This window comes from Brienomyrus brachyistius, chromosome 4, assembly GCF_023856365.1.
Source record: "Brienomyrus brachyistius isolate T26 chromosome 4, BBRACH_0.4, whole genome shotgun sequence".
Taxonomy (NCBI): domain Eukaryota; kingdom Metazoa; phylum Chordata; class Actinopteri; order Osteoglossiformes; family Mormyridae; genus Brienomyrus; species Brienomyrus brachyistius.
Window position 1 is genome coordinate 22886677 of NC_064536.1, and position 27405 is coordinate 22914081.

Here is a 27405-nt window from a genome sequence, read left to right on the forward strand (position 1 = left end):
ATTTTGGTCTCCCATGCAAGTACTGGCCAGGTCCTAACTTGCAGGTGTTATGGCTGCTGACATAAAGAAGCAACTATAAGGCAATAAGGTTTTTTGCAGGCTAATTTTATTTTATCTGATCGGTTTTCATATTTTTGCAACTATAGTGATACTAAATACAACATTCACTCAAAACAAGTGTTAATATAATGCAGAGTAAAGTACTGCAGCCTACAGTAGACTGGCACTGACATTATGAATATGTGTATAAATGGTGTAAGAGGGAGTGAGAGTTCATCAGCTGGGTAATTTTCATATTGTCCCTGCAGGTGTGTCCAGACTGAACATGGTGTCTGTACAGAGAGGAGGATCTGTCACCATCCCATGTTACTATGACAACATATATCAAAAACATGAGAAATACTGGTGCAGAGGGAGTGCCTGGAGTTCATGTACTCCCATAGTACACACTGATTCTATACAGATAAGTGGTGAAGTGTCAATCAGAGATGATCCTGACCAGCCAGTCTTCACTGTGACCATCAACAATCTGAGAGCTACTGGTTACTACTGGTGTGGTGTGGACATCAGCAGAGGTGCAGCTGTGGGAACACGGGTTTACCTGTCAGTCACTGAGGGTAAGATGTCTGTACTGCAGACTGTAGCCAATGAGATGCACAGTATGTAACATGTCATTCAGGTAGAAAGGAAGGAGAAAATGTTTTAGAAAATATTCTGTTTCAATATTTTAAAACTTCACTGGGGACTTCCGGCTTCAGCATGAAGTGAGCTGGCATAATTTTTAATGGTTTGCTTGACCTTTGTTATCTGTGGCCTGGAAAAAGCCTAAAGGTGGAACAGATGAACACGAGAATTTCAAGGAAGGAAGTCGTCCCCAATTTGATTTGTTTTCATTGAAGTTTTACTTGTATGAAGAATCATATAACTTTTTTCTTATGTAATGACTAAGATTTACCTGAGCTATGAGTTTTCATATTTTTGCAACTATAGTGATATTAAATACAACATTCACTCAAAACAAATGTTAATATTCTGCAGAGAAAAGTACTGCAGCCTACAGTATACTGGTATTGACTTCATGAATATGTGTATAAATGGTGTAAGAGGGAGTGAGAGTTCATCAGCTGGGTAATTTTCATACTGTCCCTGCAGGTGTGTCCACAGTGAACACAGTGTCTGTACAGAGAGGAGGATCTGTCACCATCCCATGTCCCTATGACAACATGTATCAAAAACATGAGAAATACTGGTGCAAAGGGAGTGACTGGAGGTCATGTACTCCCATAGTACACACTGACTCTCCAAAGAAAAGCGGTGAAGTGTCAATCATAGATGATCCTGTTAAGGCAGTCTTCACTGTGACCATCAACAATCTGAGAGCTACTGGTTACTACTGGTGTGGTGTGGAGATCAGCAGAGGTGCAGCTGTTGGAACACGGGTTTCCCTGTCAGTCACTGAGGGTAAGATGTCTGTACTGCAGACTGTAGCCAATGAGATGCACAGTATGTAAAATATCATGCAGACAGAAAGGAAGGATATTAATACAAACACCGGAGAAAATACATTCAATATCAACATTTTTAAACATAATTTACTGCCAGTTATTGATGCTTGATGGTTGTAATTTCAAGTGTCTCTATGAATTTACAGAATGATTAACTTGCATATCAGTATTACCTCTAAGGGAGACATCCCATAATACAGCTCTGATGGCCTCATCAGATACAGGTTCTGCTCTTTATCAAATACATGAGTGTCTGATCTGCATGTTACACCTGGCAGCTGAATAGATGCCTCAGGATTCACATATTTCTAGTTTATGATTCATTTGTATAATATGACAAATATTACAGATCTGACTATTTGTGACCCTCCAGCACAAACCGTACGGAAGTCGCATGGCTGTATTTTTAGATATTTTTTTGAGCTTTTTTTCTGCTCTTTCATTTGATACCATAATCCTAATTTCTAATTTTTGACGCTAAGGTACAGTTTTGTGCTGTAGGGTCACACACAAAGAGCTTTGTTCCTTTTGCTCTCGAGCAGAGCACGTGGGTAACAGTCACATTATAGTGCCGCCAGCGCTACAAGCTGCCTCGCGCTCTGAGATCTGCGGTTCCTCGCGCGACGACCATCGATAATCAGCAGACGGGGAACGTGTGGCTCGCGCCCGGAGCACTTTCCTGACGTGTAGCCACGCCCACCCTCTGCGAGGTACGGGCGGCGCGTCCCCCCCCCCCCCCCGCTGTGTTAGACAGCACGTGTCACTGAACTCGGGGGTTACCTTCCATCATAATTGTGACCTTCCAGCACAAATCTCTACACTTGGGTCAAAAATTAGGATTATGGTATCAAATGAAAGAGCACAAAAAAATCCTCAAAAAATATATAAAACATACCGCCATGCGACTTCCGTACGGTTTTGTGCTGGAGGGTCATATATTTGACCTATATATGTAAATTTAAATAACTATAATGTATGAGAATGAATGTTGCATTTATATATCACTTTTCATGACACCCAAAGCACCATATTATGGAAGCAATGGGGAGCCGCTTCAAACACCACCACTGTGTAGCCCCCACCTGGATGATGCAATGGTAGCCATTCTGCTCACCACACAGTAGATAAGGTGGTGAAGGCGTAGGAGAGAACTCACTAATTAGATACAGGGGATGATTAGGAGGCCAGATTTGAAAGGGCCACAGTGGGCAGTTTAGCCAGGGCATCAGGTTCCAGCCCTACTCATTTGAAAGATGCAGAGGAATCACTTATGACATCCAAGACACAGAACCTGGGTTTTACATCACATCTGAATGACGGCACCATTTTTCCAGCACAGTGTCCCCGTCACTGAACTGGGCCATTGGGACCCACACAGACCACAGGATGGGTTAACCTGTTGGTCACACCCACCTCTTACAGCAGTTACTTATTTTGGTCTTCCATGCAAGTACTGGCCAGGTCCTAACTTGCATATGTTATGGCTGCTGACATAAAGAAGCAACTATAAGCCAAAAAGGTTTTTTGCAGGCTACTTTTATTTTATCTGATCAGTTTTCGTATTTTTGCAACTATAGTGATATTAAATACAACATTCACTCAAAACAAATGTTAATATTCTGCAGAGTAAAGTACTGCAGCCTACAGTATACTGGTATTGACTTCATGAATATGTGTATAAATGGTGTAAGAGGGAGTGAGAGTTCATCAAGTGGGTAATTTTCATACTGTCCCTGCAGGTGTGTCCACACTGAACACGGTGTCTGTACAGAGAGGAGGATCTGTCACCATCCCATGTTACTATGACAACATATATAAACAGCTGGTGAAATACTGGTGCAGAGGGAGTGGCTGGAGTTCATGTACTCCCATAGTACGCACTGACTCTATACAGATAAGTGGTGAAGTGTCAATCAGAGATGATCCTGACCAGCGAGTCTTTAATGTGACCATGAACAATCTGACAGCTGTGGACTCTGGTACCTACTGGTGTGGTGTGGAGATCAGCAGCGGTTCAGCTGTGGGATCACGGGTTTCCCTGTCAGTCACTGAGGGTAAGATGTCTGTCCTGCAGACTGTAGCCAGTGAGATGCACAGTATGTAACATGTCATTCAGTCAGAGAAGAAGGACATTAACGTGGAAAATGTTTTCAATATCAATTTTATGAAATTTAATTTACTGTCAGTTACGTATGTTTGATGGCTATAATTTCTTTTGTTTGTATGAATGTACAGGAAAATTAACTTGCATATCAGAATTATTTCTAAGGGAGACATCCCATAATACAGCCTGATGACCTCATCAGATACGGGTTCTGCTCTTTATCAAATACATGAGTGTCTGATCTGCATGTTACACCTGGCAGCTGAAGAGAGGCCTCAGGATTCACATATTTCTAGTTTATGACACATTTGTATAATATGACAAATATTACAGATCTGACTATTTTCTCAGTCAGACACCCAGTCAGATGTCTTTCATAAAACATCACAGGCATCAGTTACTGGAAACAGACAGACAGACATATTCATCTTACAGCCATTTATCATGTGTGCAATGTTTGGAAAACGTTACATGTAGGTTTTTACCGTCATACATCAAAAACGTTATTCCCTTCAGATTTCAGACATTTGTAGGGATTAATTGTTACTAAAGCTGTACAGACTGGGTGATTGTCTGCAGGTAGTTTCTAACTGCAGCAAAGGCCAGTGTTACAGTTACACTCTGTAATATCTGACCCAGTTCCATCATAAATACATTATGTTTTATTAATAACATTATTTATCTCACCTGCCCACTATCAGGGCCCTGGGATGTGGACACTTTGGTCACAGCCCTAATTTATTATTCTGCATCAAAACAGATATTTAATTGAATAATTTTGGTTATTCTTTTTCAGTTTTAGAAATGACCTTTCACAGTCTATACTGGCTGACAGAACAGGGCAGGGGTGCTGTAAAGGGGGGGGGGGGGGATTTAGGATGATTCCGTGGACCCCTAAGTGTCAGGGCTCTAAGAAATTAGGAACATAATTGGATTGGTCCAGACTGGGGGCCCAATCTGATATGCTTTCAGGGGCCCAAAATCTGTAGTGGCCCCCAGGAACAGGGATGTTTATTTTTTATGTAACAATCTTTTCTCTTGTTTCCACTGCTGTCCATTCTTGGCACATGATGAAGAAGGAGGGAATAATGAAAAACAGAGGTAAGCATCCAGCAGCACTTACAGCAGTGTGTTGTCCAGCTATGAGCGTCTCCCTGATCACACAGTGATGGGAAACTTCAGTTATTTTATGGGAACATTGATTTTCTTTTATTCCTTAATTATAATTTCCCTGTGATGGCATCACATCCAGGTTGAGCCCCTGTTTTGTGCCCTATGCTGCTGGGGAAAGGCTGAAGGCCAGCTTGGAAGATGAATGGATGGATGGATGGATGGATGGATGGATGGATGGATGGATGGATGTATATCCATGTATATATTATAGTAAGAAAGATAAGATAAGATAACATAACATAATCCTTTATTAGTCCCACAAGTGGGAAACTTTCATTGTCACGGCAGAAAGTGGAAAGTACAAGAATAGAGCAGCAAAAATTAACAACAATATGATAAAACTATATAGGTACAAGTGGAAATATATAAACATTAATATATGTACAACATTAACAGTAAAACTGACAGTTAAAATTCTGTAGCTATTTTCATATTATTTGTTAATGTCTCCTGTTACTCACATGCAGCCTGTGTAACAGTACAGATTTGGCTGTACCATGTTGTTTTAAAGCATATCAGACTTTACTGATCAAATCCAGCCTTTTATTCAGCTCCTTGGTCCAGCTCTCTCTGTATGTAGGACTGGGTTTATTGGTGCTGCTGTTCATGCTTATAATTCTATCAGAATAGATTCACTGCATTGTTCTTCAGATTAAAATGTGTTACGTGTGACTGACAGACACACTGATGTATTATATGTCTGACAGGTGGGAGCAGGTTCTGGATGCTGTACTGAAAGCTGGGACTGGTGTGTTTTATCTGATCTGCACCATCATCGCCATTCAGCTGCACTGGAGCTCCTGTAGAAAGAGGGGATCCAATCAGAGAGAAAATTAGGGAGGGGTGAAAATGGGTCTTAAGAAATTCTGATATACAAGCTTAATTTAAAAGAAATATACAAACTTGTTTATCCTGTTAAAATGATTAATGTACAGCTTCTATTAGCGCATATAAATGAAAAACCATAAGGCTGTATCAGCAGGTTCCTGCTGTGCTTGTATGAAATGTGTCTCCATATAGTTTTGTTTATGCTGTAATCAGAAGAGCAAGAAAGTACAGTGGTACCTCGAGCCACGAACAGTCCTGTTCACGAACAAATCGGGTTACAAACTAGATGTTCGAAAATTTTTGTACTGGTTCGCGAACCGTGTTTCAGGCTGCGAACACAAACATCCCCCAAACGGGTCCATTGAAAGCGCTCCAAAGAACCACCTGAAACACGAATAAGTGAACATTATAACGGTTGTGGAATGTATCAAAAACTTGTCGTAGATGAATGTCTTTACTATATTTCTTCAGGGATTGAATATTTGAAAAAAAAATAGAGAGAACGTTCTGTCATAGTTTTTGTGATGGTTTTTAACAGTCACATATCAATGCATAAAATCACAGTACTTCATTAATAACAAATTATTAAGTAACTCCTACTTCTGTTATATTCTCCATTCACACATAGTGACAACTGCGTATTGTTTGTTTGCAGTACAAACAAAGATGTCTATCGGCATACAGCGCGTGGCAGTACGAAATGTGCATAAAAAATTCAGGCATATGAAAATAATGTACAGTATAATAAAAAAATCACGTTTTCGAAAGTACTGTATTGTTGTTTACTCTGTCTTTTAATGTTAATTATTTAGTTTTTGGGGGGGATGTTTTGTGGTTCTTTTCCGTGTTTTGGCGTCTTTCGAGCGACCAGCCTGCTAAGAAGCGTATGCTCAGTTGTGTGTTGGTCCGCCTTCCGTAAACATGTTATTTTTATGATTTTTTTGTATTTACATTATTTTAAATAGGAAAAATTGATTCAGGTCGAAAAATTTTCGGGTCACGAACTGAGTCCTCGAACGAGTTAATTTCGTGAACTGAGGTACCACTGTATGGTCATGCTACTGTAACTGCAGTGAGGCCTCTCTCACATGGCCCTGCTCAGTCTGTCCAGTCATACCATGAGAGTCAGTGGAATATAGAGAGGTTGGTCTGCAGTGTTGGATTATCGGATGGGAACCAGTAGAGCCAGTGCTTTGTATGACCGATAGCTTTTGCTTCACAAAGGCTTTGCTGCCACCTGCTGGTTAACTGTAGTATAAGTGTTAATAATAATTTACTCATTAGTGAAACTTAAATTGTTTGTTCTGATTTAATAAATGATTGATATAGATATGGTTTACTGTGCAGTTTGTATTTTCTGGAGTTATTAAACTGATTGAAAAGAAGAAGAATTTTTCAAGCTTAAAGTGAATGTTTTTGTGGTTTTCAGGTCACGTTGCACTACCAGATCCCACCAATCAGTGACCCTGTCAGTGTCGCTGGTCATCCCACTTTCTGTTCCCCTAGTCTATTATGCTTCACAGGTCCTAGTGTGTTCCACTGCTGTCTGGGCTGCTGTGTGGCTGAATGGGTTGAATGTTTAGCAGAAAACCAAGCATTTTCCCTGTCATGGGTTTGAGGCTCTCCAGAGCCCAGCTTCACTTTGTTTGACATTTTGAGTTTTTGTTTTTTTCCCATTGTTACCTTGCATTCTGGTTATTTCTGTATCGGATCTTGTTTTTGTTTGTGTCTGGTTATCTGCAGTAGTTTTGTAATTATTTCACCTGTGTTCCCTTTATCTCCAGTGTAGCCTTACTCCCTAGTGTGTAATTCATGGTGATTACCCTCACCTGTTATTCATTGCCCACAGCCTCTCGTTTAGTTATAGCCCCCACCTGTCCTTTGTGGAAGCCCTCGTTATTATGTGTATTTAAGTGCCTGCCCCCACCCTGTTCCCGAGTCGGCCATTGTATTTGTTCCTGCGTGCGGCTGCTCACTCCCTGCCTTTCTCTGTGTTCTGCATTGTTTTCTTCTGTGCTTCTCCCTGCTTTCATTCTTGTTTCTACCTGCCTGTCTTTATACCCCTCATGCTTCCTTTTGTTTCTCTTTGTTTTGAGTTCAGATACAATAAAGTCCCTTGTTGTTTCTGTGAGCTGCAACATGGATCGTCCATCACTCCCCCCTGCCACACTTACCAATTCTCTGTAGAGGGGATGTAACCTAAAGTACACTACTCTCCCTAAACCGCTGCTTAGAGACGTGGTGCACATCTCAAAACATTGCCTTTATTTATAATTAGATTCAAGATTCAAGAGGTTTATTCATCACATACAGTAGAACTTGTAGTGAAATGTATCTCCGAGTCACCATATTTGAACATTTGAAGCAATGATAATTCATATGGTGACCGACCCGCCCATATATATTCTTATAGTACACAGACCACTGCGATCATACATTTTCCTTCTGAGAGAATTCAGGGAACTTCTCTCTGACTTTTATTAACTCCCGATTCCGGCCCACATGGGGCCACTCATCCTGTCTTCGCCCCTGTAGCTCCGCCCGAGGTCACCCTGGCCCCTGTAGCTCCGCCCAAGTTTGCCTTGGGCCCTGCATATTGGCACGAGGTCACCCCCATCCTAGTGGGGATGGACCTGGAGGATACCGCTCCAGAAGACTTGGATTGGCAGCCCTTGGACCTGGTCCTGAGTCCCACGTTTCAGGCTCTAGCCTCCACCTGAGGCTTGGGCTGATTAGGCCCCAAGCACCTGTTCCATCTGTGGTGCAGACAGGGGAGCAGTACAGGGCCAGGCTGGTTCACTGTCTTTCAAAGGGGGAGACAGGGACGTATCACTCATGCCAGCCATCCAGGACCAGTTTCCAACTCTCCTGCCTATTACCGTCCTGCAGTCCCCCTGTCACCCTCCAGTCCCCCTGTCACCCTCCAGCTCCCATTCTGTAGTCTCCTCATCGCCCTCCAGTTCCCATCCTGTGGTTTCCATCCACACACTTGACTTGCCTCCATCTCCTAAATTGCAGCTGCTCATTCTTCATCTAGGCCTGTGGTGATCCATTCACCCCATCCTTGTGTATCTCGTCCCCACTCTGGCAACCTTCCAGTGTCCCTTTGACCCCAGTCTATTACTACCCAGTCCCTTCCTCCTCGGTTCCTGAGCCTGTTGTCCCATCAGGCTCATTTTTTTCCTTTCCCTTTCAGTTCCCCTTCTCTTTCCTGGTCCTGGCCTCTTGTTCCTGTTCCTGTCCCTCAGTCCTCACATCCTGTTTCCAACTGGTCTCTCTCTGGTTCTGTCCCTCAGTTCCCGTGTCCTTTTCCCAGTTTATAGGTCCCTGGTCCCCAAGGTCTGTTCCCAGCTGTGTTCCCTCATCTGGTGGCCCCATCCCAGTTCCTGTTTACCCTGTCTGTCCTACCTCCCTTATTGTTTCGCCTCCTGGTTCTGTCTGTCCCGTTCCCTGTGTTCCATGGTATATCTAATGTCATGGAATTTTTTTGTACCCTTCTACTGACTGATACCTTTCAGGAATGAGATCCCTTTGATGCTTTGTAAGCTCTATGTGAATCATGTCAGGAAAATCCTACTAGAACAGCTGAACTTCATCTGGGGTTAATCAGCATCACTTTAATTGCCTGCAGGTGTGAACCCAAAAAGACTGTATGCTGTAATGAAATCAAAAGGTGCTTCATCAAAGTATAAGTTTAAGGAAGTGCAGACTTACTGTATGCAACTTGCATATTTTTTATAGTTTCCCCCTAACAGATTTGTTTGCTTTTCAATTGAATTGTGCAGATTACAGGTAACATTAAAGGTGGGAAAAGTTTTGAAATGATTCATTTTGGCCTCATTTTTTACATTACAAATGCCAGGTATTTTAACAGGGTTGTGTAACTTTTATATCCACTGTAAACATGTTAATGAAAATGTCAGCCGTCTGGCGGTGAAACGATGTAAATTACTTCCACAATCAATCTATGGAAATGAAAATTACTGCATGTCACCAGAACATAAAGTAAAATGGTCATGGGAGATTAGTACTTGCACTAAATCACAATATTATAATCAATATAAAGAAACAGGATAAGCAGCTGGAGGACGGATGAATGAATGAATGACCTCTGCTGTATAATCAAATACTCACAGTAATCTGTAGTCACAAATAAGTAGAAAAGGTAGATGTTTAGTGAACATTTTTTTTCCATTACATACAGTATAGAATAATGTGTGACCTATTGTGGTTTAAACACTTCCTGTTTGTAGTGCAGAGGTTAAATGCAGCCTGACAGAATGATTTTACACATGACTGCAGTCTTGTTTGTGTCCACCATGTGGCAGCAGTATACAGGAATGGTCTTATTCTGTCTCGTGGCTGATGTGTGTATACATTCATATACCCTGATAGCATGGAATTTTGCCTCCAGCTTTGTGTCTTCGATCTAGGCAGGAGCGAATTACCTACCAACAACAGTATATTAAATTATGTATAGTATATTACAGTATATTATAGTATATGTACAGTATATTAAAGTATGACAGAATTATATTATGTACTTTTCTTTAGGAACAAAATTGCATAGTTGCATAGTTAAAGTAACAGGAAATCCAGCAGGACTGGGATCTTAAGAGAACTTTGCCAAAGACTGCATCAAGACTGTAAGAATGACACTGATCCAGCACCAGCACTGACCCCCCCAGCTTCTCAGGACCAGGTACCACCCCCCAGCCAATAAGCTACCTGCAAGCTGCAGGGTTTATTGTCCTGCAGACAGTTTCCTGCTGTTGTAGAGCCCCAGCCACACATGTCACAGCCAGCCATTACTGTAAGTGATGATGTTGGTCAAGTGGGCTGTGCAAAGGCAGCATGACAATAAAGTTTGTGGTCAGTTGGTGAGAAGGATCTATATCTATAATGAAATGACAGGCTGTGAATTTGGGCATCTGTGTCTGTCGGGGGCTGAGAGAAACACAAATAGCTCTCAGTCTGATAGGACGGCTGATAAGGCCCAGGTGAAGTGAATCAATGTGCTCATCACCTGACTTTGCCCCCCCCAGGACAGCCCCCACCCCTGTCTTACAGTGACACCTTCCTATTAGGCCTCTTGTTTCCTACTGATCCACAGATATTAAAAGGACCTACTACAGTGGCACTATAGAAAACTGTATAACACATAATAAAGGCTGAACCAAAGGCCTGAGGACAGACCCTCTGTATGCAGCACACAGTGTTTCTGCAGAGTGTCACACTCACATCCTGTATGACGACATTTCTGCTTCTCAGAATAAGTGTCTGAGAATATTTTCTGCATCATGCTAATGATTTAGCTGCTTTATGCTTTATGCGCATGAGTGAAAAACAAGGACATATTTGCATCACTTGCATGTATTTTTATTCTCTGAGCTACAATGATTCTGGAGAGGACCTGAGAGGCTCGGAGGGCCAGTGAGGCCGCAGGGTACTGAGAGAACTGCAGGGCAGGAGCAGGAGGACGGCGTGGCTCCTCTCCTCTCAGCCGCAGCAGGAGTGTCGTCAGGCGGGATAACGTCGAGTAGACAAGAGTCTGGGTGACTGATCCAGATAGTGTCCCCCATCTCCCTCTGTTGGAAACGGAGACTCAGCCAGCCCCTCTACTGCAGCCCAGGAGATACTGCTGACTGCACCGGGACTTAGGATAGAGGACAGAGTGTCAAACCAGCCCACCATGGAGACACGGGGCTCTGGAGGGTCAATGTAGGGGTGTCTTCTTCATCGTGGAGGTGAGCCCAGTATGGGTGGGGTGATCCACCCGCCGGGCGACTCCTCAGGGTCCTCGAGGTCGCTCTTGCTCAGTGGGTCGATGAGGGGATTGTCTACCAACCATCACTGTGCGTGAAGCTCAGAAACTAGGAGGAGGTCAGGGGAGAGTGTACAGGTGGAGATGTGAAGCGAAGGAGGTTTCCAGAGATACCTGTTATCTTGCTCATTTGACTTCCTCTGCCGGCCCCTGGAGGATGGGCTCCACCTCTGCGTCTGGTTCCTCAAAAGTTTCTTTCTTCTAGGGAGATTTTTCTTGCCACTGTTGCCTCTGGCTTCCTCACTGGGGGCTTTGGGCAGCGATAATGTAAAGTGCCTAGAGACACTGTAATGGGAAAATGCACTGAAGGATTGAATTGTTCAATCATTCTGTCATAACATGCGGGAATCCCGGATAGGTGTTTCGCAAAACAGAAAGGAGGTTTAATTAAACTATTCACACAGGGACTGCAAATTAACACGACTGCAGGGATCAGAATAAGAAGGTTAGGACAAAGAAGGACACGGACTGACAGGAGAAGTGATGTTAATCACCAGACAAGCAATGACTAGACAAACAAGTGCTTGCATACATAGACTAATGAGGGGCAACAAGCATCAGGTGTAGCCCATCTTGGTCACGTGAGGGAGGAGACAGGAGGGTCAGGCAGACATGGCAGGCAGGATGTGACATCACTGTTTTATACCTCGCAGTTTATTTCAGTTTACTTGTGAAGCTGCAGAAAATGGCTGTGAGTCACATGACTAACACAGGAAAGTGGGCAAGCTGAAGATTTACGTTTTTTTTTTCTTTGGCTGCAGCTGCAGCTAAGAGCAACTGGACTGCAACAGTGAAATGATGGATCTTGAGGCCTTACTGTCAGGAGACCATGTCTTCTGTTGGTCTTGCTGTGGTTCCTCAAAGTCCCTCTGTGTCTTTAGCTCATCATGATATTAGATATCTGACTGATTCACCTGCTATCTCAGCACTCCTGAGTGTTGGCTTTGAATGTAACCATGACTGTGTCTCTCTGCAGTTTGCAGGCTTCCTCTGATCCTTCCTCTGATCACTGATATCACTGACCCAGTGGCCTAATGGATAAGGCATCAGCCTCCAGAGCTGGGGATTGTGGGTTCAAGTCCCATCTGGGTTATTGGGGGCAGCGTGTGGCTCTGTGGGCTAAGTCTGTGTGCCTGTAATCAGAAGGTTGCAGGTTCAAACCCAGCCTCAGCCTGTGGGTCCTTGAGCGAGGCCCTTAACCCCCAGCTGTTGTGGGAGGCGTAAAGACAATTTCCCTACGGGGATCAATAAAGTACTGATTATTATTATCACATGGCATTTCTCCACCTTCCAGTGCCCTGCAGTGGACTGACGTGCTGTTGAAGGTTTACCTCACTTTACACTGTGTGCTTCCAGCATTAGAATCCAGATAATTATACTAATAAATAACTATGATAAACAGAGAAATTCATGGTCTTCTTTATTCATGCAGATTTTTTATTTTGTAAATAGAGTCTGTGTATTGATAGTTCATTAAATTCTCACTTCCTGTTTAAAATGTCCACTCCCCGCTCACTCTGCCTGCTGTGTGTAAGAATAGAAACGACAGAGACAGTGAAGGTACAGAGGATGAGGAAGTGAGAGTCACTCTCCACAGGTCTGGGCTCAGTGACACACACACGTATGGATCCTCTGATGCTCCTGTTTCTTCTCATTGCTGGGCTCACAGGTGAGTGTCACTCATTACAGTGAACTGAGTAGAGATCTCTCTCCTGCTCCTCACACACTGTCAGCCACAGTATGGAGATCAGGATGGAGATCTGGTCAGGAGAAATAGCAAAATATCAATTTTGAAGAGATTCACTTGCCTTGTGTAACGTTGTCTTGGAAATTTTGAATATTTTTTGGATTCCTATGGTTGTATTCATGGGCGTCGTTAGGCCAGATCAATCAGGGCTGTAGCTCTGAGTATTTTACGCCCGATGCCAATCTTCCTTCAAAAGAGAAAAAAGTCAAACCCCTGGTAACTTGACTCAGTCCCTGATCTGTTCAGTAGCTGGAAACTCCCCTGGGTGTTTGTATCAAAACATTTGCAATTGCTATGCTAATATTTGCATGTAACAGGTTATTGATAATATAAATGTAATATCTAAGTATTCATTGTAATACTGCCATGTGTTTCTTTAGTAACCAAACAGTACAAAGACTGTTAGTGCAGATAAAATGCCCTTGTCTTCTGCATGCTTTGATGTTCTGTGTTGTGTACGATTATCTTACTGGGGTCATTTCAGCAGCACAGGTGGTTATGTGAGCAGACAGCCGGGATGCCGTCAGTCATTTCTGTGTGTACAGTCAGAGGGGTCTAAACACCCAGCTTCACGTGCTACTGCAGCAGGTCTCTGCTTATCAGGGCTCAAGATCAGCCTCAATTAAGCCCCGTTCATACTTTCCTTTTCCATGTGGCTTTGCTGTATTTTGGTTGGTCTATGAAAGTCAGTGCTGCCACCTACTGGAAAGATCTAGTCCGTTATCTTGCACAAGCGCAGTCGACATGCAACAATGTGCATGATCTTCACCAAACAAAAAATCTGGGCTAAACATGCATCATCAACAGATATCTGGCGTAATCCCTTGATAACGAAATTCATGTCACCTCACCCTGTATGATACTGAAAGAATAAATTGCTCTTCAGGGGTGGAGATTAGACCTGCTTGTCTTTCACTCTACACCAGGTTTGCAGGGCTAGTTAAGCTCTAGCTGTTAGACACTGGGGGCAGCGTGGGGGCCTCACACCTCCAGGCTTGTGGTTTTGGTATCTGGCCCAGCTCTCTGTGTAGAGGTTGCATGTTATTCCTGTATATATACTGGTTTCCTATGACGTCTCTGGTTTCATATCTAAAGTCACATGTTCTAGGTGAAGTGGTGCCTCTAAAAGTGCCCATAGTGACTGTGTGTGAGTGTTTGCCCTGTGACAGACTGGCATCCTGTCCTGGATTTTCCTCTGCCTTGTGCCCTGTGCTGCCTTATATCAGCTCAATGCTCCTTGTACGTTACTGACTCTGTACTGGATAATTATGTAGAAAATGAATGAATGAATGAATGATCTAAAATATGTGTAGACCTTTATTAATTGTTATTTGCACACATTTATTAATCGCCAATATCACATTGCATGAGTACGAGTTGGAATCTAATTCTTGCCTTCCCCCATCTTGCTCTCCATAGCTCAGGGCTGATGGCACAGGGGCAGCCGATGTGTGGCCCCCTGCAGCTGGGGGTTATGGGCAAGGACCCACAGACATGTGACTATTCTGCCAAGGCCGGGCTTCGAACTGGCGACCTTCCGATCACGTTTGCAGTTTATGTATCTTGCTGCTGTATGAAAAATTTCCCCCCAGGATCAATTAAGTTAATCTGATCATATATTATTATATGATTCCCCAGATGATGTAGACTTACAGCAAAAGGGTCACGGGATTTGAAACTATCATGTGGTATCAGGTACAACATGCAGGTCTGTGCAATATGGAATGTGTCAGATTTAGATAGAAGTGCCTTTTATAATATAACTTTCATTAATCCACAGATTTGATTTTTACATATTTTCTGCATAATCTGGTTAAAATTGAGGGATCTAGCGTTACCCCTGACAACTTCCATCCATTGCATGGATATACACTGACCACTGCTGCAGCAAAGTGCATCACGGGACCCAAACCACAGCGACCACAAGCTGGTCTCAGCCCTGGAGCCTCATAGGATATTTCACAGCGTCACAAATTTTAACTTTAGATGTTTGCATCTGTGGAATTTGTGAATTATAATGATAAATGTATCACAAGGGTATTTCTCTGCAGTTCTGCATGTCTATCAGTTGTCTATTAATATTTATTTGGGTGCTGTTTGTCATTCTTTGTATACTATGTCTAAACAAGTAAGCTTTCCAATGCAGTTGTAGAATATGGCAAATAAAACGTCTTTTTTTTTAAATATCTATACAAATTTTATTGTTCTAGTATCAGCAAAATAATTCATATATTATCTATTCTATAGCTCTTGGCATCAATGCATGTTATCACTATCAATGCATAAAAAGCCTGCTTCAATTCGAAACTGACATTATATAAATTTTTTTGGTTTGTCACCTGATTTTCATGCATAACTTACAGTTTACCAGAGAAATGTCTTGGATTTATCTAAGATGATATTTGATATTTCATGACTAATGAAAATATTGTCAGTCTAATGGACAAATAGTTTTTACTACCTTGAGTACTTTAAAGAAAAGCACAGGCTGAAATTACAGTTCACAGCCACACGAGGGCAGCAAAGCTATGGACACTGTGTGTCAACGTAGTAAATGAGAATGTGAGCCCTCTGGTGGTGAAACAGTATAAAAACTTTTGCAGTCAGTCTATGAAAATGAAAGGTACTGTAGATCATTGCATGCCGGCGCTGGGGAACGTAAAATTAAATAGTGACTAGAGACAAGTACCCGCTCTCGATCACAGTTGCATGTTTAAGGTAAACATACAGACAACAGAGACTTTTCAATACATTACGAATAACATTCGTAATAGATTTATATGTTTAAATTCTAATTGCTCCTTGATGACTGGTGCCCTGACCAGGATAAACAGCTGGATGATGGATGGATGAATGAATGATTGAATGAATGAATGAATGAACCCTGCAGTAAAATCAAAAACTCTCAGTATTCCGTAATCACAAATAGGCCAAACAGATAGACGTTTGTTGAATTTTTTTTTTTATTACATACAGAAAAATGGATGATCTATTATGGTTTAGTCACTTCCTGTTTTTAGTGCAGAAGTTAAATGCAGCTTTGTGTCTCGGATCTAGGCAGGAGCGAATTACATACCAACAACAGTATATTAAATTATACAAAATGTTTTCACCAGGAAATTAATCTGAAAATTATTCAGATTTGCAGATGTATGCAAAAGTGTAGATTTCAGGTCCAGAGAGTACAAATCCAGACCAAGATTTTGTTTCAACCAACCAGTTGAGTATAAATAGTCACAGTCACAGAGTACTCAACTGGTTGCTTGAAACAAAATATTGGTGTAGATTTATACTCTCTGGACCTGAAATCTCCACCTTTGGATGTAGGTATACATAGTTAAAGTAACAGGTAATCCAACAGAATTGGGATCCTAAGAGAACTTTGCCAAAAGCTGCATCAAGACTGTAAGAATGACACTGACCCACCACCTGCACTGACCCCCCACGTTGACAGGAAGTCAGCCCAGGCGAGGTCTTGCCCCCCAGCCAATTCGCCGCCTAGTAGCTGATGGTACAGCACTGGGTGATCTGGGTGGTAGGGGTGGGGGGGGGCAGTATGGTCAGAACAGAGGGGGAAGTACTTCCCCAGGAAGTAGAAGTGGAGAGTGAGGACAGCTCAATTAATTATCAGTCACACTATCTCAGTGCTGCTATACTGTATGCAAATCATGGCAATTTTATTGTCTTGCAGACAGTTTCCTGCTGATGTAGAGCCCCAGCCACACATGCCACAGCCAGCCATTACTGTAAGTGATGATGTTGGTCAGGTGGGCTGTGCAAAGGCAGCATGACCATAAAGTTTGTGGTCAGTTGGTGAGAAGGAGCGACACCCCATGTAAACCCAACAGGAGAGAATGAAACTGTTGGTCTGCCCACGTCAGAGGAGTTTCAGTTCGACTGCTCATCCTCCAGGGGCCTTCGGCTGTGACCGAGGCCTCTGTAGGTACTCAGGACCTCGGCTCCACCAGTTGATTCCAGCTATCTGAGATAGTGTCAGTCCCCTGGTGATGTCGTCAGCTGGGTTAATATTGTTATCTACATTTTGCCATGACTGACAATCTGTCAGCTCCTGTATCTCCGCAATCCTAGTCCCTACAAATGCGTTAAAATGAAAGGATTCGAACTGATGCCAAGTAAGAACAGTCATAGAGTCCATCCAGTAGCTGACGTCACAGATCCCTACAGTACGGTCCTTCTGTAGTACTGCCACTAACTCGGCTGCATTCAGAGCTGCACAGAGCTCCAGTCTACAGATTGACTGCTGCCGCTTAGGTACAGCTCTGGACCTCCTGGCTAAGAAGGCAGACTTTTCTTGCTCCAGAGTTTCTAGACCAGGACCTTGTCTCGGGTGGTATATGGGACTATGAACCCAAGTGGGTCATACTGGCTGGTGAGGACTTGGTAAACCCCCCACATTGTGGGTTCAGCTCTCTCTGTCTGGCTATATTCATATCCCAAGGTGTCTGATTAGCACTGCCAGCGTAACCTGAGGATGTGCTGCTGTGGGTCAGAGCTTGGCTGCATGAGCCAGACCTTAGTACTCTCTGCTTTGGGCTCTAGACTGAGATTTTGGGTGACCTCTGGGTAGTTACAAGCCCATTTGCGTTAGTTAAATCCTCCCACAGGTAGAAGGCGTTGCAACTTACTGAGGAGTTCAAGATTCAAGGTTCAAGAGTTTTATTGTTATTGTTCAGTTGCCTGGACAACAAAATTTACTGACAGACCACAAAGATGCAAGTGACACAGACTTTACAAGATTAATAAATAAATAGATAAATAAATAAATAACACAACAGTTAAAATAGCAGCTGTTAAAATGACTATATGGAGCAGATCTACACATACTCCCTCCCACTCACCTACCCACATACACTTACGATCACCGTATGTTTCCATAGCAATAATGGGGAGGAACGATGTCATGGGTCTGATGCATTTATAGTTCTGACGCATTTAAGGCAGTTTGATGAATAGGTGATGGTTTGGATGTCAATGGTCTTTTATAATCGCCCTGGCTCTAGAGAGACATCTAGAGCTGGCAATGGAATCTAAGGAGGGGAGTGGGCAGCCAATCACCTTCTCTGCTGTACTATTGACTCTCTGGAGTCTCTTCTTGTCGGTACCTGTACAACCAGCGTACCACACGGGGATGGCGTGCATCAGCACACTCTCGATTGTGGCTCAGTAGAAGGACACCAGCAGATCAGTCTGCAGCCTATTCCATCTCAGGACCCTCAGGAAATGGAGGCGCTGCTGGGCTTTCTTCACCAGGGCGGTTGTGTTTGTGGTCCATGACAGGTCCTTGGAGATGTAAGTCCCGTGGAACTTCAAGGAGGACACCTTCTCCATGCAGTCATCTTTTATGTAGAGGGGAGGGGGATCAGCTTTTGCGTTACGGACGTCCATGACCACTTCCTTGGTTTACCTAGTGTTGAGGGTTAGGTTGTTGTAGTCACACCATTCTGTCAGACGCTGGACCTCATCTCTATAGGCGGTGTCATCATCGTTAGTGATGAGCCCAACCAGGGTGGTGTCATCTGCGAATTTGATAATGGTGCTGTAAGAGTGCATGAGGATGCAGGCGCTGGTGTAGATGGTGAACAAAAGAGGGCTCAGCACATATCCTTGTGGTGAGCCAGTGCTGAGTGACAGGGTGGATGATCTACCGTCATCAACTTTGACATATTGTTGCCGGTCAGTCAGAAAGTTTTTGTTCCATGCACATGTAGCAGGGCGAGGGGGGGAGGGTCCATGTTAACCAGCTTGGCTATGAGGATGTCCGGGATGATGGCATTAAGAGCTGAATTACAATCGATGAAGAGCTTCCTTACTGAAGTCCTAGGATTCTCTAGATGTTGCAGAGCAGAGTGGAGGCCAATGGAAATCTCGGTGGCCCTGTCTGCCTTATAGGCAAACTGATGGGGGTCAAAGCCAAGTGGGAGGCTTTATGTGCTTTAGGACCAGCTTCTCAAAACACTTTGCAACCACAGGTGTCAGTGCAATGGGTCTGTAGTCATTGAGGCTACTGACAGTGGAGGACTTGGGGACTGTAACTATTATTGCAGATTTCAGGCAGTGAGGGACACTGGCTTGTGACAGGGATATGTTAAAAAGTGTGGTGAACACAGGAGACAACTGCTCAGCGCAGACTTTGAGCACTCTCCCAGGTATTCTGTCAGGGCCAACAGCTTTCCTCTGATTTACTGCTCTGAATATATTACGGACCTGATATTCTTGAAGGGTGAGTGTGTCTGGGCTGAGCTCAGAGGACGCAATGGGCAGGGCAGTTTGCATGGAAGGAGTATCTACTGTACAGTTCTCCCAAAGCGAGCAAAGAAGTGGTTTAATTCCTCTGCTAATGAAATGTCCATGTTTCCCATAATGTCCCACTGCCTTTGTAATTAGTAATTTGTTTCAATCCCTCCCATACCTTTCTGGGATTATTGTCTGAGAGGTCATTCGATAGCTTACTTGAATAGGCCCATTTTGCTTCTCTGATGCCTTTTTTAAGGTCTGCTCTTGCTCTCCTGTACATATCCTGGTCCCCAGATTTATAAGCAAAATTATGTGCTTTTAACAGTGCCTGAACCTTACCCGTCATCCAGGGTTTACGGTTGGGGTAGACCCGGACCCGCGTTTCCATGGTGACAGTGTCCATGCAATGCGTGATGTAACCCAGCACTGCAGAGGTATAAGTCTCTAGATCATCATGTTCAAAAACACTCCACTCTGTAAGGGCGAAACAGTCCTGCAGCTGAGCCAGAGCTACATCAGACAAGGTGTTAATAGTCTTGGTGATGGGCTTTGTCTTTTTCTTCAGTGGTATGTATGCCGGGACAGCAAGCAGGGAGTGGTGATCAGACATACCCAGATGGGGGAGGGGAACAGATCTGTAGGCTCGCTTGATATTTGTGTATACATGGTCCAAGGTGTTATTCCCGCTCATGGGGCATTTCACGTTGAACAAATTTAGGCAGCACAGTGCTTAAGCATGCTTTTTTAAAATCCCCTACGATGATGTGTACTCCCTCTGGATATGTCCACTGCTGTTCAGAAATTGAATCATGCAGATAGGCAAGGGCGGAGCTAACAATAGCATCCGGAGGTATATAAACAGCGGTTATTAACACTACAGGCAGTTCCCTAGGCAAGTAAAATGGTCTGCACACAACAGACATTGCCTCTATGTCCGGGGAGCAGACTGTGGTGATGATCTTAGTGTTTGTGCACCAGTTGTTATGTGTGTAAATGCACAAACCTCCACCTCTGCTTTTTCCGGCTGCAGCCTTCATGTCGCTGCGGTGCATTGTGCGGTCTGCTAGCTGCATCGAGGCGTCGGGAATTTCCTCTCGTAGCCACGTCTCCGTGACGACCAAGCCACAGCAATCGCGGACGAGTGGATGTCCGGATAGTAGGAGGTTCAGTTCGTCGATTTTGTTGACGATCGACCGTGCGTTGGTCAGAAAGATGCTGGGAAGCGGAGGATTAAAAGGCTGCTTCTTTGGCCTGACTAACACGCCTGACCGGCAGCCCCGCTTTTGTTTTCGTTCCTTCTGCCGTCTCCGTCGCTTGGCGGAATGATAACAATCCACGGAGCGCCCGATGATCTCGCTATCTCCGGGACGATGTTGTTGAGCCTCGGATAATGATTGGTAACAGGAATCTGGCTGTTATATCCCATGTTCCTTAGCCTCCATGGGTGTAGCTAAGATCTGAACGCAGTTGTCTACATAAAAACAGTGTTCAACTGATGAGCGTCCATCTACTCCCCACTGACTTTGGTCCATCACATGCTTATAATACACGAAGGTGGTGTAAGAGGGACTGCAGGCGGTCCCAAAGTGTAGAAACTGTCGGTGATAAACATCAGTTAGGTTTTCCCTGTTCAGATTGTGCCACAGGAAGCTGAGATGGGGCTGGTCCTCCTTAAGCATTCATAGCTGGAGAAACATGCTCTTTTCATCACCACTAATGGCTACTTTGCACTCCTGGAAACGGAGGAGGAATCAAAACAGCGAAGCATCAAGTGACGGCCAAAGATATTCATTTAGGCTCAAACCCCTGTAGGTGAAAGAGCAATAAAAGACAAGTCTGTTCTTGTCGTTATGCTGAACTAACTGGCGTGGGATGTACCACCCAGGACTGCCCTCAGCGGTGGCTGGTGGAACCTTACACACTTAGCCAGCTTCAACTAATTCAATGATTTTCCTACAATAATCTGTAGCTGTATCAGAGCCTCTAGCTAGATGCTTCTCAGCTCCTCTAAGGTGAGAAGGAATAGCTTCCATATTGACTGCTAAAGGAGGAAAACTGGTTTTCCACCGAAGTCGAGTCTCATATCGGTAAACGCCTTTGACTGAAACTTTAACTGTACAATCCTCGAGTCTCTTAACTGCCTCAGTCTCCTGTCTGTACTGTGTGATGAGCCTTGTTTCTATTTTTCTCTGTCAGTATCTTTATTCCGTGATTTTGTTAGTGAATTCCACCTGTGTCCTATTTAAAGTGTCTGTTCTAATTGTTTGATTGTTTTGTGTATTCACAACTGCCTTTTGTTAGTACTCGTTATCTGTGTATTTTAGTGCCTTCTTGTGTTCTTTTCTCTGAGTAGGTTATTGTGTTGGAATGTTAGATGGTACCGTGTGGTGCAGTATGAATTCCCTATCTTGTTCCTGCTCCTTGTTCCTGTGTTGCTTTGTTCCTAGATCTTATTTCCTTGTCATTTCTTTGTAGTTAGTCATTGTTTTCACCATTTTGCTTTTTGACCCCTTGTGGTCCTTTCCTTTGTAGTTTTACCAGTGCTTTAGTTTCTGTAATAACCCCCCCCCCCCCCCATGTCTCAGAGCTGCCAGTTGATTGTCACCTTCTTTTTCTGCCTGCACTATGCCTCGCTTCCTTAACACCAGCTGTCATCCAGGAGATCATGCATGTCTAGGGTATTCTGTGTCTCCACAGTCACGGGTAACTTTACCTATGGTGCCTTAATGTATCTCCTAAAGTTAGCTCTCAGATCATATGGCAGCTTAACCAGTAATGTGGAGACATGAGACCCACAACTCAACTCTGTCAGACCCTCTTGATCAAGCTGATTTGACATTCCTATGAGTGTCCGTACAGTCAATGACAACTTGCTGAACCCTCTAAGATCTCTGGATCTAATGTTAGGCCCATCTACCAGCATAACAATATGCTGTAAGGCTGTGGTTGTCCATACAGTTCGATGAGGGCTCTCATTGTGTCACTGTATGGGTACTGGCTGTTACTCTAAGAGTCAGCTATGAGTAAGTTAAAATAAAAATATTTCGGTACCACTTTACAATAAGGCTACCCTTATAAAGGGGTTATGAATGGTTTATAAGCGGGTTATAAATTAAGTTGTAACACTTCATAAATCATTAATAGACAATTATAAACAAGTTATACTACAGGTTTCTATTTATTAATTAGTCAGTACCATTTCTAACTGGCAAAGGGGAGCCTTATTGTAAAGTGGTACCAATATTTCGTATAACACTTTAGTAACAAGCACACGGGCACATTACCACAAAACCAGGCCATCTTCTTAACACTCGAACATGTTAAACTTACTTAAACTTACTAATGAAAGCATTTCACTACTAGTACCAACCAAAAAGCTTTTTGCTCTACTGTGGTGAAAGGATGCAAACCTTGCACCACGAACGTTGTCACAGCCCGGTGCCAGCTTCACCCTCTGCTCATCACATTTCGCTGCCTGGAAAGCTACCATGAACGGGTTTCGTTTTTCTGGGCGTGACGCGATTGCTGCCTCAGAGGAGTTATCACTGCCACCCTGCATCTCATCTTCCAAAATGGATGAAAGAAATGTATACATAATTCGTTTGTTTCCGAAAACATGCCTGTGGGTTAACCCTATTGTCACTCCCATACCGGCCCTCTGTCACCTGTCCGAGTGGCTTGAATATGAGGTAAGGATACAGGGATATGTAGGGATGGGAATTGTTAACATTTTTCAACTGTTGTTGAATAGGGCAATTTGCTGAGACAATAGTGTCTATGCGGGTGGCCCAGTGGCCCAGTAGATGGTGCTGTTGCTTCACACCTCCATGTTTGAATCTCACTAATGCTGTCTTTATGGAGTTTGCATGTTCTCTACAAGTTGTGTGTGTTTCCTTGTATTGTTCAAAGACATGCAGTCAGGCTAAATGGTGTCTCTAAAAAAGAATGTGAGTCTGTGTGCCCTGTGACTGACTGGTTTCCCATCCAGGATGTACTCCATCCCTGTGCCCTGATTGTTTTATGTGTCTGTATGATTGGAATAAAAGGTTTACTTTCATATCAGCATTACCCCTAAGGGAGACATCCCATAATACAGGTCCTGCTCTTTATCAAATACATGAGTGTCTGATCTACATGTTACACCTGGGAGCTGAACTAAAGCCTTTGGATTTGGCTAATTCTAGTTTATGATGAATCTTTGTAAAATGACAAATACACAGACTTTTCCCACAGACAGACACCAGTGTTACACCCATGTGTTTTGTGTATATTCATTTAAATCCGTATTTTAAAACTTGTTAATTTAGTAAAAATTTTGGTTTTATTGTCAGACGTTAAAGACTATTTCAGACATTTTTCTGCCATGTAGGGATTGTTACTAAAGCTTTGCAGAATGAGTGATTATAGATGGTTAATAATTACAGCAAAGGCCAGTGTTACAGTTGTACTCTGTATTAGTTAATCCAGGTCCATCATAAATTTATTATGATATATTAATGAAATAATTAATCTCAGTTTGACTGTGGGTGACATGGGACATGAACACTTTTGTCATAACCGTAATTTATTATTCTGTATCCAACCAGCCTATTAAATATTTTCAGAATTTTTATTTCAGTTTTAGAAAGGACTTTGACAAGGAGGAGAAAGGCAGAATATATGACACTCTATGTAAATGTAGAAAATGAAAATGTCTGCCCTCTTGCGGTGAAACAATGTATAATAGTGAAATACGTGTCCTTGTTCCCTTGCAGATATTTTTCTCCAAAGGATGGATGAATGAATGAATGATATATATTCTTTATATTCCGTAATCATGAATAAGCTGAACAGATAGTTGTTTATTGAATGAGTTCAATCCTTACAGCATCAGGAAGTCAGTCCAGACCAGGCCCTGCCCCCCAGCCAACAGGCCGCCTAGAAGCTTACGGCTGGTCCAGTTAGACAGCACTAGGTGATCTGGGTGTTGGGGGCGCGGGGGGAGAGGGGTATGGTCACAACAGAGGGAGAAGTTCCCCCCAGGAAGTATACTCAGCAAAAAAAGAAACGTCCTCTGACTTTCAACTGTTTTTACTTTCAGTAAACTTAATGTGTAAATAAATGTATTTGTATGAACACTAAGAGTCAACAGCATAAGACATAAACTAAAAATGTTTCACAATGTGTCCCTGAATGAAGGGAGGCTCAAAATCAAAGGTACCAGTCAGTATCTGGTGTGGCCACCAGCTGCTTGAAGTACTGCAGTGCATCTCCTCCTCATGGACTGGACCAGATTTGTCAGTTCTTGCTGTGAGATGTTACCCCACTCTTCCACCAAGGCACCTGCAAGTTCCTGGACATTTCTGGGGGGAACGGCCCTAGCCCTCACCCTGCGATCCAACAGGTCCCAGACGTGCTCAATGGGATTGAGATCCGGGCTCTTCGCTGGCCATGGCAGAACACTGACATTGCTGTCATGCTGAAACTCGCGCACAGAACGAGCAGTATGGCTGGTGGCATTGTCCTGCTGGAGGATCATGTCCGGATGAGCATGCATAAAGGGTACCACATGAGGGAGGAGGATGTCTTCCCTGTACCGCAAGGCATTGAGATTGCCTGCAATGACAACAAGCTCAGTCCGATGGTGATGTGAGCACTGATGGAGGGATTGTGTGTTCCTGGTGTGACTCGGGCAGTTGTTGTGGCCATCCTGTACCTGTCACTCCGGTGTGATATTCGGATGTACCGATCCTGTGCAGGTGTTGTTACACGTGGTCTTCCACTGCGAGGATGATCAGCTGTCCTTCCTGTCTCCCTGTAGCGCTGTCTTAGGCGTCTCACAGTGCGGACATGGCCCTTATTGCCCTAGCCACATCAGCAGTCCTCTGATGTTGGTCAGGTGGGCTGTGCAAAGGCAGCATGACCATAAAGTTTGTGGTCAGTTAGTGAGAAGGAGCCGACACCCCATGTAAACGGAACAGAAGAGTGCAGAACCTGTATAAACCAAGCGGAGGGGAGAAAGTGGGTTTTTATTGGACTCCAGGAGTCCTGGTCATAGACAGAGACAGAGAAACAGTGAAAATATGGAGAATCCGGAAGGGAGTGTCAGTCTCCACAGACCTGAGGTCAGTAAGACCCAAATAAGTGTATTTTATCTGTGTTTTATCTGTAAGAATCTCTGTAATGAAACAACAGGCTGTGAACTTGGGCGTCTGTGTGTGTCTGTTGGAAGCTGAGAGAAACACAAACAGCTCTCAGTCTGATAGGACTGCTGATAAGACCCAGGTGAAGAGAATCAATGTGCTCATCACCTGACTTTGCCCCCCCAGGACACCCCCCACCCATGTCTTACAGAGACACCTTCCCATTACACCTCTTGTTTCCCACTGATCCACAGATATTAAAAGGACCTACTGAAGTGGTACTTAAACTGTATAAAATATAGTAAAGACTGAACCAAAGGCCTGAGGACAGACCCTCTGTATACAGCACAGTGTTTATACAGAATCTCACCTTCACATGCTGTATGACGACATTTCTGCTGTTCAGAATAAGTGTCTGAGAATATTTTCTATATCATGCTAATGATTTAGGTGCTTTATGCTCATGCACAACAGAAAAGTGAGGGAGTTAAGAACCTAGAGCTCTATGAGACAGTTTGTGCAAAAAGCTATGACTCCAGTAAAACAGAAAACAATTGATGAGGAATTGGCTAAAATGATTGCACGTGATTTCCGACCATAGTAATTAATTTCACTAATAATTTTACATTATTTCTGGTAATAAATTCATCTAAGCACCAAAAAAATTCTGAAGAGCCACTTGGGAGCCGAAAGAGCCGTCTCTTTTAAAAGAGCCGGAATTCCCATCACTACTACTTGCTTGCGTATTCACCACGTAATCACACTTGCGCATTAGAGCTAGTAGTGGAATGAGCTGCACACAAACACTGTTAAATCTGCTCATACTACAGCGTCTGCAAACATCTTGCGCCTTCAGTAGCATCGTGGGTATGTATTGTGTTATTTTTATCTGCAAGCACCGATCCTTGTTTTGATGTTTGATACTATAGCACTATATTTTTGGTTAAACATATATTTGCAGTAAAGATCAGAGTGATAAACTTATATTTGTATATTGCACTGTTTAGGTATGTACATGAAACGCAAACTCGTCTGTAAGTAAATGGTAGCGTTTTTTGCTTTCAGTTTTACACTTTCCCTGCTCAGTAAACCTGTGTACAAAGGAACACGCTGTCTTCAGAGTCTTGATGTGGGAAAGAGTTAGCTGGCTGTCTAGTCATGTACTGGATGTGTAATGAGGGCAGCACAACAATACAACCTCACATACTTGTCAGACAGCTTATATCTTGTTTTCATTTGGATCGTCAGCTCATGAGATGGATTATCAGTTTCATCTCTAACAGAACTCAGACAGTAGTTATATATGACTGAACATCTGAATCCATCTCTGCCTCCACTGGCTCACTGCAGGGTTGTGTACTTTCTCCTTTACTTTTTACTCTGCATACTGCTGATAACAGTGTCATCATGCCTCTTCTCAGTTGGTCAGATCATTCGCATGAACCCATAATACAAGAATCTGTAGACTGGTGTGATAAATCCTTTCTGGATTGAAATGTGTCCAAATCAAAAGATATGATCCTCTCACTAAACCACATTCACATCCCGCAACAGCAATTCATGGCACTTATGTTAGAGTTGCCCAGACCTACAAATACTTGAGTACTGTGTTTGATAGCAGACTGAGATTTAGTGACAATACAGAGATCACTGTGGAAAAGTCACAGCAGTGACTGTATTTCCTACGTAAATTAAAGCCCTTTGGAGTAGATCAAAGACTACAGACAATGTTTTATTCTTCTTTTATTGAAAGTATTTTAATGTTTTTATTTATTTGCTGGTTTAAATCTGTCAAATGGATAACAATCAATTACATGGCGTTGTTAACCTTTATTGGACAAACACAT

General features: G+C 43.3%; 1 protein-coding gene and 1 non-coding gene across 2 annotated transcripts in view; both read left to right on the top strand.

The window, feature by feature from the left end:
* The window catches only part of LOC125739920 (uncharacterized), a 645903-nt gene that overhangs the window by 298786 nt on the left and 319712 nt on the right, over positions 1 to 27405 (top strand). The window lies entirely within an intron of this gene.
* trnaw-cca (transfer RNA tryptophan (anticodon CCA)) lies at positions 12455 to 12527 on the top strand. Its single transcript has one exon. It is a non-coding gene; the product is annotated as a tRNA-Trp (tRNA).